This window comes from Alexandromys fortis, unplaced genomic scaffold (assembly GCF_014885135.2).
Source record: "Alexandromys fortis isolate MF-2015 unplaced genomic scaffold, M_Fortis_MF-2015_v1.1 scaffold_228, whole genome shotgun sequence".
In the NCBI taxonomy this organism is placed as follows: Eukaryota; Metazoa; Chordata; class Mammalia; order Rodentia; family Cricetidae; genus Alexandromys; species Alexandromys fortis.
The window spans coordinates 1,656,583-1,667,520 of record NW_026068115.1 but is presented as its reverse complement, the minus strand read 5'-3'; the positions used below and the strand labels follow the sequence as shown (position 1 = coordinate 1,667,520).

The window sequence follows — 10,938 nt, the reverse complement described above, 5'->3', positions numbered from 1 at the left end:
ATATATAATGTTTTTTTGAGACAAGGTTTCTCTGTAGCTCTGGTGCCTGTCCTGGAACTAGCTCTTGTAGACCAGGCTGACCTTGAACTCACAGGTATCCACCTGTCTTTGCCTCCAAAATGCTGGGATTAAAGGCTTGCGCCACAACCTTAAAAGGAATATTTTTATGATTATAGTGTATACTTGGGAATGGAATGGAATGTTATTTGAAGGCTGTCTTAGACTAGCTCCAAATTGTACTGTTCTTGTTAGGGCAACCATTGAAAATAAGTTCTCAAAGTACAGTTAATATAACAAGAAAGGAATAAACAAACAAAATGCACAAATTACTAAAGTCAGAAAATTTGGAAGAAAAAAACAAAAATATAGATAAAAATATGATATTTAGTCCAAGTGTATAAAAAATCATTTTGACTGTCAAGGTAATTAATGCACCATTATTATTTAGACTCTTCAAGAGAGCCAAGAACCAAAATCCAATTCCATTTTATCTATAATAATTTCAAAAGTAAAGGAAGAGGAAACTAAAGTAATACACACTGTGCGAACACCACTTAAAAGGAACGGAAGCAGCTGTAGGACAAGGAAGGCTCCAGAGGAAGGAAAGTTAACAGGTAATATGTAATGATAAGAGTCCGTTCCCCAAGAAGACATCAACTCCTGATGTGTATACCTTACAAGAGTGTCAAAATACATGAAACAGCTTGTTTTTTTTTAAAATGTATTCTGTAACATGAATGGCCAGACCTGCTTGTTTGTGTTTTCTGTCATCCCACCAGGTTCCCCACAACTGTTCAGTCCCAAAGAAAATCACACATAGGTCTCCATAAATTATAAGCTGATTGGCCCATTAGCTCTAGTCTCTCACTGGCTAACTCTCACATCTTGATTAACCCATTTTTCTGATCTATGTTAGCCATGTGGCTCAGTACCTTTTTCAGTGAGGCAGATCACATCCTGCTGCTTCAGTGATCTGGGCAGGAATGGGAGGAATCAACTTCCTCCTTCCCAGAATTCTCCTGTTCTCATTACATCATTTTTACTTCCTGTCTGGTTTTCCCACCTATATTTCCTACCTGGCCAATCAGCGTTTATTTAAAACATGATTGACAGAATACAGACAATTCTCCCCCACCACTTCCCCCTCTTAAAAAAAAAAACAAACAAAAATTTAAAAAAAAAGAAGAAAAATATCCATAGTCCATTTTTTGGGAATGTGGGTGTAGTATTTCAGGCTACTTCCAACTGGTTGGGGGTGCTGATAATCTTATGGAGACCTAAAGAAAATTTAGAGTTATGATCAAGTCCTGACTGAAGTATCCTGTGAGTCTTGATCATCTCAGGCAGCAGTCTTGAACCTGTTCTGGATGAAGAACTCAGACATCTGGGCCATCTGTTACTGCCAGAGACTTCTCAGGTGATCTTCCTTGATCAAACTGGATTTTTCTTAACTCTGAATAAATCCACAGCCTCTCATTTCCTGTTGAAACAAAATCAAAATCTCTTCTCCAAAGTAACATAACCTTTTGACTTCAATTGTGAAGTCAAGGTATTTTCAAAATACCTACCTTGGATTAATTCTGCAGCATTTATAAGCAAATATCTTTTAGCAGCTGTTGCTCCTTCCTCAGCATTTAAACAATTTAAAGAGAGCATAATAGTATACAGTATCAAGATTCTCTGTATATTTTCCATCTTTATGTGCCTTTATTTTAACCTCTATTTCTTTTATTTTTACTCTTAACTTTTGGCTTTTTGAGACAGTTTCTCTGCATATCTTTGTCCTGGAATTCCTTCTGTAAACCAGACTATCTTTGAAATCACAGAGGTCCATCTGTCTCTGCCTCCCAGGCTTCCTTCCTTCCTTCCTTCCTTCCTTCCTTCCTTCCTTCCTTCCTTCCTTCCTTCCTTTCTTTCTTCTTTAATCTTTAGCCTGTATATATTTTTAACACACTGTAAACCATTTAGAGGTTTTCTTACTCTTTGAATGTCTCTTTACTGTATATCTCTCTTTTTCTGACCACATGGGTCTTTAATTTTCTAAGGAATATGGAGAAGTTTTTTGCCACAACTCTATGGCGTTTTAAGGTTCTTGCCAGGAAGCAAGCTGCAACAGTGTGTAAACAACACTGAAAAGCTCCTATGGCATTTCAGTGTCCTTGCCTGGAAGCAAGCTGCAACAATGTGTCCATAGCTCCACAGTCTGGACCTCCTGCTTGAAAGAGTTAAGAGTTTTCCCTGGCAGGAAGGCCCTGAAAGCCTGCATTTTAAAACAGTATAGCGTTTTTTTCCTGCTATCGCTGAAGACTGAAATGCTTTACTCTAGTCTTTTTCAAGCTTTCTCAGGCCTTCTGTGGATGTAGTTATCCACGTGGGCGCCATTCTGTAACATGGAGGGGGCCAGGCCTACTTGTTGTTAGGGTTTTCTGTCCTCCCACCAGGTTCCCCACAACTGTTTAGTCCCAAAGAAAATCACACATAGATCTTTATAAGTTATAAAGCTGATTGGCCCATTAGCTCTAGCCTCTCACTGGCTAACTCTCACATCTTAATTAACTCATTTTTTCTGATCTATTTTAGCCATGTGGCTCAGTACCTTTTTTCATTGAGGCAGATCACATCCTGCTGTTTAGATAATCTGGGCAGGAGTGGGGGGAAATCAACTTCCTCCTTCCCAGAATTCTCCTGTTCTCATTATATCATTCCTACTTCCTGTCTGGTTTTCCCGCCTATACTTTCTGCCTGGCCAATCAGCGTTTATTTAAAAACATGATTGACAGATTACAGACAGTAGTATTCGTTGATGTAGTAGCATTTCATTTGTATTTTAATAAATAAAGCTTTCCTGAAGATCAGAAAAGTAAAACAGCCGGGGATGGTGGCGCACGCCTTTAATCCCAGCACTCGGGAGGCAGAGGCAGGCAGATCTCTGTGAGTTCGAGACCAGCCTGATCTACAGAGCTAGTTCCAGGACAGGCTCCAAAGCCACAGAGAAACCGTGTCTCGAAAAACCAAAAAAAAAAAAAAAGAAAAAAAGAAAAAAAAAAAAGAAAGAAAGAAAGAAAAAAAGAAAAGAAAAGTAAAACAGCCACTCTGTCCAGCCTTACTGATCAGGCAGTGGTAACACACAATTTTAATCCCAGAGGCCATAGGATACACACCTTTAATCCCAGAGGCCACACTAGTTTGCCATAGAATTCAGGCAGTGGTGGTGCATGTCCTTAATCCCAGAACTAGAGAGGATCATAAAAAATTATAATTAGCCGGGTGGTGCTGGTGCACACCTTTAATCCCAGCACTCGGGAGGCGGATCTCTGAGTACGAAGCCAGTGTGGTCTACAAGAGCAAGTTTCAGGACAGGCTCCGAAGCTACAGTGACACCCTGTCTCGGGGGGGGGGGGGGGGGGGGGGGGGGGGGGGGGGGGGGGGGGGGGGGGGGGGGGGGAAGAGTTTGGAGAATATTGATTCGGGGAGACTATGGATCAGAATATTGGTAGAAATTTTAAGAAGTGGGAGAGATGACTTAAGAGCACTGACTGCTCTTCCAGAGGACCTGTATCCAGTTCCCAGCACCTACATGGCAGCTCATAAATGTCAGTAACTCTGGTTCCAGGGTAATCCATCATCCTCAGGTACCAAACACACATGCAATACACACATAAAAGTACAAGCAAAATACTAATACACCTAAAATAAAAAAAACAGCAACAGCAAAAAAGGAAAATCAGAAGTATAATCACTATATGTGTGTACTTGAGTTAGTTCCAGTGTTTTTCTTGCTCTACAAGTGTTTGTAGGGCTGAGATTCACAGATTTGTTTGCTTGAGTTTCGAGACAAAGGCTGTGAATGCCAAGAGCTGTCTTAAGAGTGATATGGGGCAGGAGGAATGGCTTCTCTATCATTTACCTGGAGTTTAGATGCATATCAATTTGTATATAGTCTTTCCTCTTTGCACTACTTTATCTAAAATGTGTGGTACATATTTAAAAACTCAGTAATTTAATATTCAGCAGGATCTATACACATCTGATTTTGTATAGTACAAAGATGGAAGATTATAGTTTATGACTATATAAGTTTACAGTGATTTTTTTAACATGTTTAGTTTTTATCATATTTGTTTACAAAATGGAGCAACCTATACTCATTGTCAGATATTGTTGTAAGAGGAGCGGCTGTGTCCTGCCGCCCAGCTAGCTTAACCCCCGAAATAACCACACAGAAATTGTATTAATTAAAATACTGCCTGGCCTATTAGCTCTAGCCTCTTATTGGCTAACCCTCGCATCTTGATTAACCCATTTCTATTAATCTGTGTATCCACCATGTGATTGTGGCTTACCGGCAAGAGTCTAACCTATGTCTGTCTCAGGCTGGAGATTCATGGTGTCTGCCACACTGTTCTTTCCAGCATTCTGTTCTGTCTACTCTGCCTATCTATGTCTGCCCTATCAAAAGGCCAAGGCAGTTTCTTTATTTAACCAATGAAAGCAACACATAAGTCAGAAGAACCTCCTACCCATTTAATCTGTTGTAAGAGGGTGAGCAGAGGGCTACTGCTGCTTTTTAAAGAGAAAGAGACCATGCCCCAGTGGGTTGGTATCTCAACGGCTATTGACTGAAGGAGAGGAAGGAGCTCCCGCAGCAAGATATGTCTTACAAGTTTATTCTTCAGGGATTTTACAGTTGAGGCATGTAATTACTATTCATTTGAGAGTTGCTAGATAAAAAACAAAATCCTTAAGATATAAGGAATGGTTTTGTTATTTGATGTGGGAATCTCTTCCAAACCTTTCTTGGCTCTAGGCCAAGATTCCTTTGTGTGTGTGTGTGTGTGTGTGTGTGTGTGTATGTGTGTGTGTTTATTGTTTTTAGAAACCCAGTTTCTCTGTGTAGTCCTGACTGTCCTGGAGGTCCACCTGCCTCTGCCTCCTAAGTGCTAGGATTAAAAGCCACCAAACCCAGCTAGGCCAGGATTCTTAATAATTTGCAAGTATTTTTATACATAAGCCCCTCTGACCCTTCAAATCTTAACGGCTGTGGCTTCCTTAATTATTTTGGTTGATCTAGTCACACTGCATTAAAATTGGAATTAAGGTTACTCTCCTACCTCCTTTTCTAATGGCGTCTGAATCTACTGAATCTAGTCAATGAATTTGATCATCACCCTTTTTATTTCTGCTGTCATTTCCAAACAACCACCTTCTCCTCCCCTCTCAAGTCATTTTCCCCTACCTAAAAACTTATTTTCACCTTATATGCCAGAAACTGTTTCTCAGCTGAGGTTGACTGGCAGTATTTGGAGACAATTTTTTGACTGGAGCTAACAGTCAGAGACTGTTATTGGCCTCTAGTCTCTGTTGGCATAACTTGCTGTTTTGCACAGCAGTTTCATATAAAAATTATTGTTCAGCCTGCTACACCAATAGTTTAGAACTTGAGATATCTGACTCAATCTAATGTCTAAAGTACAGTCACTGTATTTAGATGCTTCAGGTCAGCTCTGTGTTTATACTCTCTGACTGTTGCTTGAAGGGACCTTGGGAGTCAGTCAGACTGTATAGTGTTCCATAGTACCTAACTCTCATTACATCCCTTTAGGTGGGTTTCTCTCCCTAATTTTTTTTTATAGATGATAAAGCTGAGTTCTTTTTTTTTTTTTTTTTTTAAAGACAGGATCTCTATGTATCCCTTGCTGTATTGGAACTTGCTATGTAAACCAAACTCAGGATAAAACTGAGTCTTAAAGAATTAAGTAACTGGATCAAAGCCATGCAGCTAATAGGTGACAGAGCCAAGTTCAAACATTGGTTTGTCTACCGAGAGCCTGAGCAATGGTCAGGACAGACAGCCTGACCTTGACTTTTACTGGGACCATTAACAGTGTGTCCCGCCTGATCACATTGCAGTTCTTCTCTCTGTTTCTCTGTTTGTGGCTTATATCTTGCTGCTTCTCTGTGTACTGTCCCCAATACAGAGTCGCTTTAGTTCTCCAGCCTGAACTCAATACCTTCTTTCCAAACTCTTTCCCACAAATCTCTTCAAAGTTTCTAAAATATGCTGCATTTTCTAATTGTTTAAATTGATTTATCTAGGGCTGCAGAGATGGCTCAGTGGTTAAGAGCATTGCCTGCTCTTCCAAAGGTCCTGAGTTCAATTCCTGGCAACCACATGGTGGCTCACAGCCATCTGTAATGAGGTCTGGTGCCCTCTTCTGGCCTGCAGACATACACACAGACAGAATACTGTATGCATAATAAATAAATAAATAAATATTAAAAAATTGATTTATCTATTCTTGGAGAATTTCATGCATGTATATATTTTTTAATTTCTTCCCTGCTTCAACTTCTCCAGACATTATTTTTGATTATCTGTATTCCTAAGTATCCTGTTATAACACATCTGAGATTTGGGGAATCATAAAGTAAAATGATCTTATTTTTATTTACGATAAGCTGGGTTTGTAGTGCTACCAGGGTGAATTACTTATGAAGCCTCTAGATTTGACCTGTTGTGCACTCCAAAATATTTCTTTTTTAAAAGTTACTATACAAAGCCGGGTGGTGGTGGCTCACACCTTTAATCCCAGCACTCGGGAGGCAGAGGCAGGTGGATCTCTGTGAGTTCGAGGCCAGCCTGGTCTACAAGAGCTAGTTCCAGGACAGGAACCAAAAGCTACGGAGAAACCCTGTCTCAAATCCAAAAAAAAAAAAAAAAGTTACTGTTCAAGATACTAGATAATTACTGTGGCATTTTTGAATAAAATATATTTTAATGACAATCTTAGTTAGGGTTTTATTGCTGTGAAGACACCATGACCATGGCAACTCGTTTTGTTTTGTTTTTTTGAGATAGGGTTTCTGTGTTGCTTTGAAGCCTGTCCTGGAACTAGCTCTCTTTTTGTTTTGTTTTGTTTTTTGAGACAGGGTTTCTGTGTTGCTTTGGAGCCTGTCTTGGAACTAGCTCTTGTAGACTAGGCTGGCCTTGATCTCACAGAGATTCACCTGCCTCTGGCTCCTCTGAGTGCTGGGATTAAAGGCGTACACCACCACCTTGGGGAAAAAAAAACTAAACCAACCCCACATCAGACAGGACTGATTTCCAAAATATATAAAGAACTCAAGAAACTAGACATCAAAATACCAAATAATCCAATTTAAAAAATAAAAAATGGAGTATAGATCTAGACAAACAATTCTTAACAGAAGAATCTCAAATGGCCAAAAACAATTTAGGAACTGCTCAGTATCCTTAGCCATCAGGAAAATGCAAATCAAAATGACTCTGAGATACCATAATCTCATACCAGTCAAAATGGCTAAGATCAAAAACATCAATGATAGTTTATGCTGGAGAGGATGCAGAGTAAGGGGAGCATTCCTCCATTGCTGGTGGAAGTGCAAACTCATACAGCCTCTTTGGATGTCACCATGGTGATCTCTTAGAAAATTGGGAATCAACTTATCTTAAGATCCAGCAATACCACTCTTGGCATATACCCAAAGGATGCTCAGTCATACTACAAGGACATTTGCTCAGTTATATTCATAGCAGCATTATTTGTCATAGCCAGAAATTGGAAAAAACCTAGATGCTTCTTAACCGTAGAATGGATAAAGAAAATATGATACATTACACAGTGAATTACTACTCAGTGGTAAAAAATGAATTTTTGCCAGTTTTTTAAAAATTATCCCTTCTATTTTTGGCCTTGGGGCTTTTATCTTTCTCTATTCCTGTATACTTTCCTTCTTACTCTGTCTGGCTGGGTGGCTGACCCCTGAAGTCCTCAGCTTTTTATTAGACCATCAGGTGTTTTAGGCCAGCACAGTAGCACAGCTTCACAGAGTTAAACAAGTGCAACATAAAAAAAAGTAACACACCTTAAAATAGTATTTTGAGACAGGGTTTCTCCATGTAGCCCTGGCTGTTCTGGAACTCACTCTGTAGACCAGCCTGGCCTCAAACTCCCAGAGAACTGCCCACCTCTGCCTCCCTGATGGGATTAAAGGTGTGTGCCACCACAGCCAGGCTGAAATTAGGTAGTTTTTGGAAACATCTGATTTGAGAAAGATAACTGTGTTAGTCAGGGTTCTCTAGACTAATTTATAGAATGAATATATGTACATAGAAAGAGAATTTATCAGATTAGATTTATTAGAATGATTTATAGGCTGCAGTCCTATTAATGTTTAGTCCACATGGCTGGATGTTTTAGCTGGTCTTCAATAAATTCTTCTTATCCAATCAAAGTCCAGATCTGAAGTGGATACACCTACTTCGAAGCCAAAAAAAAAAAAAAAAAAAAAAAAAATTCCTCACAGGTGTGCTCTCCGTGTGTGGAATCCAGTTAATTCCAAATGGAGTTCAAGCTGACATCAAGAATAGTCGTAAGAGGGGAATTGGTTCGCGCCATCGGGTCTGAAGAGCTGTAGTGGATTTGAGGCTCATGGTGTTCCCCACCAAGAGGTTCTGCGTGGTGCGGTCCATGGAGGGCATTCGCTGGGCCTTCTGAGGCACCTGGCTGCTGAGTTGAGCCGAATGGCTGCTGGCGGTATGGTCAATCCAGCCCGAGGAGAAGGAGCGCATCAGCCAGTTTGTGTTTGCCCGTGACGCCAAGGTGGCCATGACCTGTCATCTGATGATAAGAAAATTAGTTGTAGAGAAATTGACTATCCCTTGGGATCATATTCATCTGCAAAAAACTTCAAAAGAAAAGCTGGTTCTTACAAAAGACTCTTTGAATCCCTATCCCAACTTCAACTTTAACATCTCACACCAAGGGGACTTTGCAGTTCTTGCTGCAGAACCCGAATTACAAGTTGGCGTTGATGTAATAAAGACTAGGTTTCCAGGTAGTGGTTCGATTCCAAAATTCTTTCATATTATAAAAAGAAAGTGTACCAACAAGGAATGGGAAACAATCAAGATGATTTAATAATGAATGGACTCAGCTGGATATGTTTTATCGGCACTGGGCACTAAAAGAAAGCTTCATAAAAGCTATTGGTGTTGGATTGGGATTTGAAATGCAGAGGCTTGAATTTGCTATATCTCCATTAAACTTGGATATAGGTCAGGTTTATAAGGAAATACGTTTGTTCTTGGATGGGGAAGAAGAAAAAGAATGGGCTTTTGAGGGAAGTAAAATAGATGAGCACCGTTTTGAGGCAGTGACTGTTAGGAAACCTGATAGAGCTAGACTACAAATATTTCATATCAAGATGATTCTAAACCATCCCAGAGGCAATTTACCATTTTTTTTTATTATGTATACAATATTCTGTCTGTGTGTATGCTTGCAGGCACCAGACCCATCATGTGGTTGCTGGGAATTGAACTCAGGACCTTTGGAGGAGCAGGCAATGCTCTTAACCTCTGAGCCGTCTCTCCATTCCCAGTTTACCATTCTTAACTTTAATGATTTGATAGCATCTACTATTCCTATGACACCAGAGGATCCTTCATTTTTGGGACTATTTTTGCTTCACAGAAGAAATTCTAATATGAACTTTACCAAGTCATGATAGATTCCCTGAGTAAGGGGGGGGAATGAAAATAACAATCTTCTGTGTTCATTAAAATAAAGTGCTAGATGTGGTCAGATTTTATTTAGTAAAACATTTTTAAGGACCCAAAGGCTTTTTAAGAGCAGATTTCCAGTTCAGTGACTTTTTAAAATATGTTTACTTCTTCTTTCCAGAATTGTAATTGATAGAAATAATGACAGAATCTTCCAATGATAAATGCACTTTATAGAAAGAAAACAGTAAAGTGTAAACATGCTGAAGGCAAGCATTTTTAGAGAACTACTAAAACGAGTTATTGTTCCAGAAACTTTTATTGAAATGAATCTATATTAACTTTTTTAAAAAGTGATAACATATGTTTTGTAGTTTCAAGAAATACATCTGCTCTTCGTAACTATTGTTGTTGAATAAATTTAGTAGTTCTAAAATACTGTCTTCTGTGATGTCTGTCTCGCATATAGGGTGAGGTTTTTGTTACAGTACTCATTTTGCCTGGGCTGCAGTAATAGCAACTGCTGTTGGAGCATCCAGGTTTATTTAAGTTGTGACATCTGTTTTATTAGAGGTGAATAACAACCCCCCCCAAAGATTCCATCTCTTCGAATGTGTCTTGACATTTTTTACCACTGTCAAGAATGAGACTATAGAAAGGAAAAGCTAAGGCTGGCTTGGGAAAATTACATTGAGGTAACACTACTGGACTTCAGGAAGATGTACCATACTGTATTAATTTTTCTCTTAGGAGTTTTAATTTTATCACTAGTGTAAATGGTAGTACAGTGAAAGCTCTGGCATTTGGAGAGACATGCTTAATTGTGTCTTGCACACAGGTTTTAGAAATGGAATGATTGATTCAAAGGATCTTTTGTGTGTGTGGTTTTTTGAGACAGGGTTTCTCTGTAGCTTTGGAGCCTGTCCTGGAACTAGTTCTTGTAGACCAGGCTGGCCTTGAACTCACAGAGATCCACCTGCCTCTGCCTCTGCCTCCTGAGTGCTGGGATTAAAGGCGCGTGCCACCACCACCCCTGGCTGATTCACAGGATTTAAACACATTGTTGGTGTGTGTTCTTATTACATTGCTCTTGAAAAACTGCAGTTTATACTTCAGTTAGTCGTGTAGGAGTACCACCGTCTCTGTACCCTCTGGTCATCTGTAGGTACTGCCTCGATTTTATTTTCTGAAGATTGGATGGGTTATTTCGTTGTTACTCTTTTCTTTTGTTGGTCTGAATAACTGAAAAGTGATATCATATTTTAAGTTTGCATTTCTTTTATTACAAATGAGGTTGATATGTCATTGTTACTGGTTATTTGTATTTCCTTTTTATGAACCTATTTTTTTAAAATATTTATTTATTTATTATGTATACAATATTCTGTCTGTATGTCTGAAGGCCAGAAGAG

At 39.3% G+C, this 10,938-nt stretch overlaps 1 protein-coding gene and 1 pseudogene across 2 annotated transcripts in view; both read left to right on the top strand.

Annotated features, from left to right (window-relative positions):
* Nr6a1 (nuclear receptor subfamily 6 group A member 1) overlaps positions 1-10,938 on the top strand; it is a 169,961-nt gene that overhangs the window by 90,464 nt on the left and 68,559 nt on the right. The window lies entirely within an intron of this gene.
* On the top strand, positions 8,454-9,815 carry LOC126490153 (L-aminoadipate-semialdehyde dehydrogenase-phosphopantetheinyl transferase-like; annotated as a pseudogene).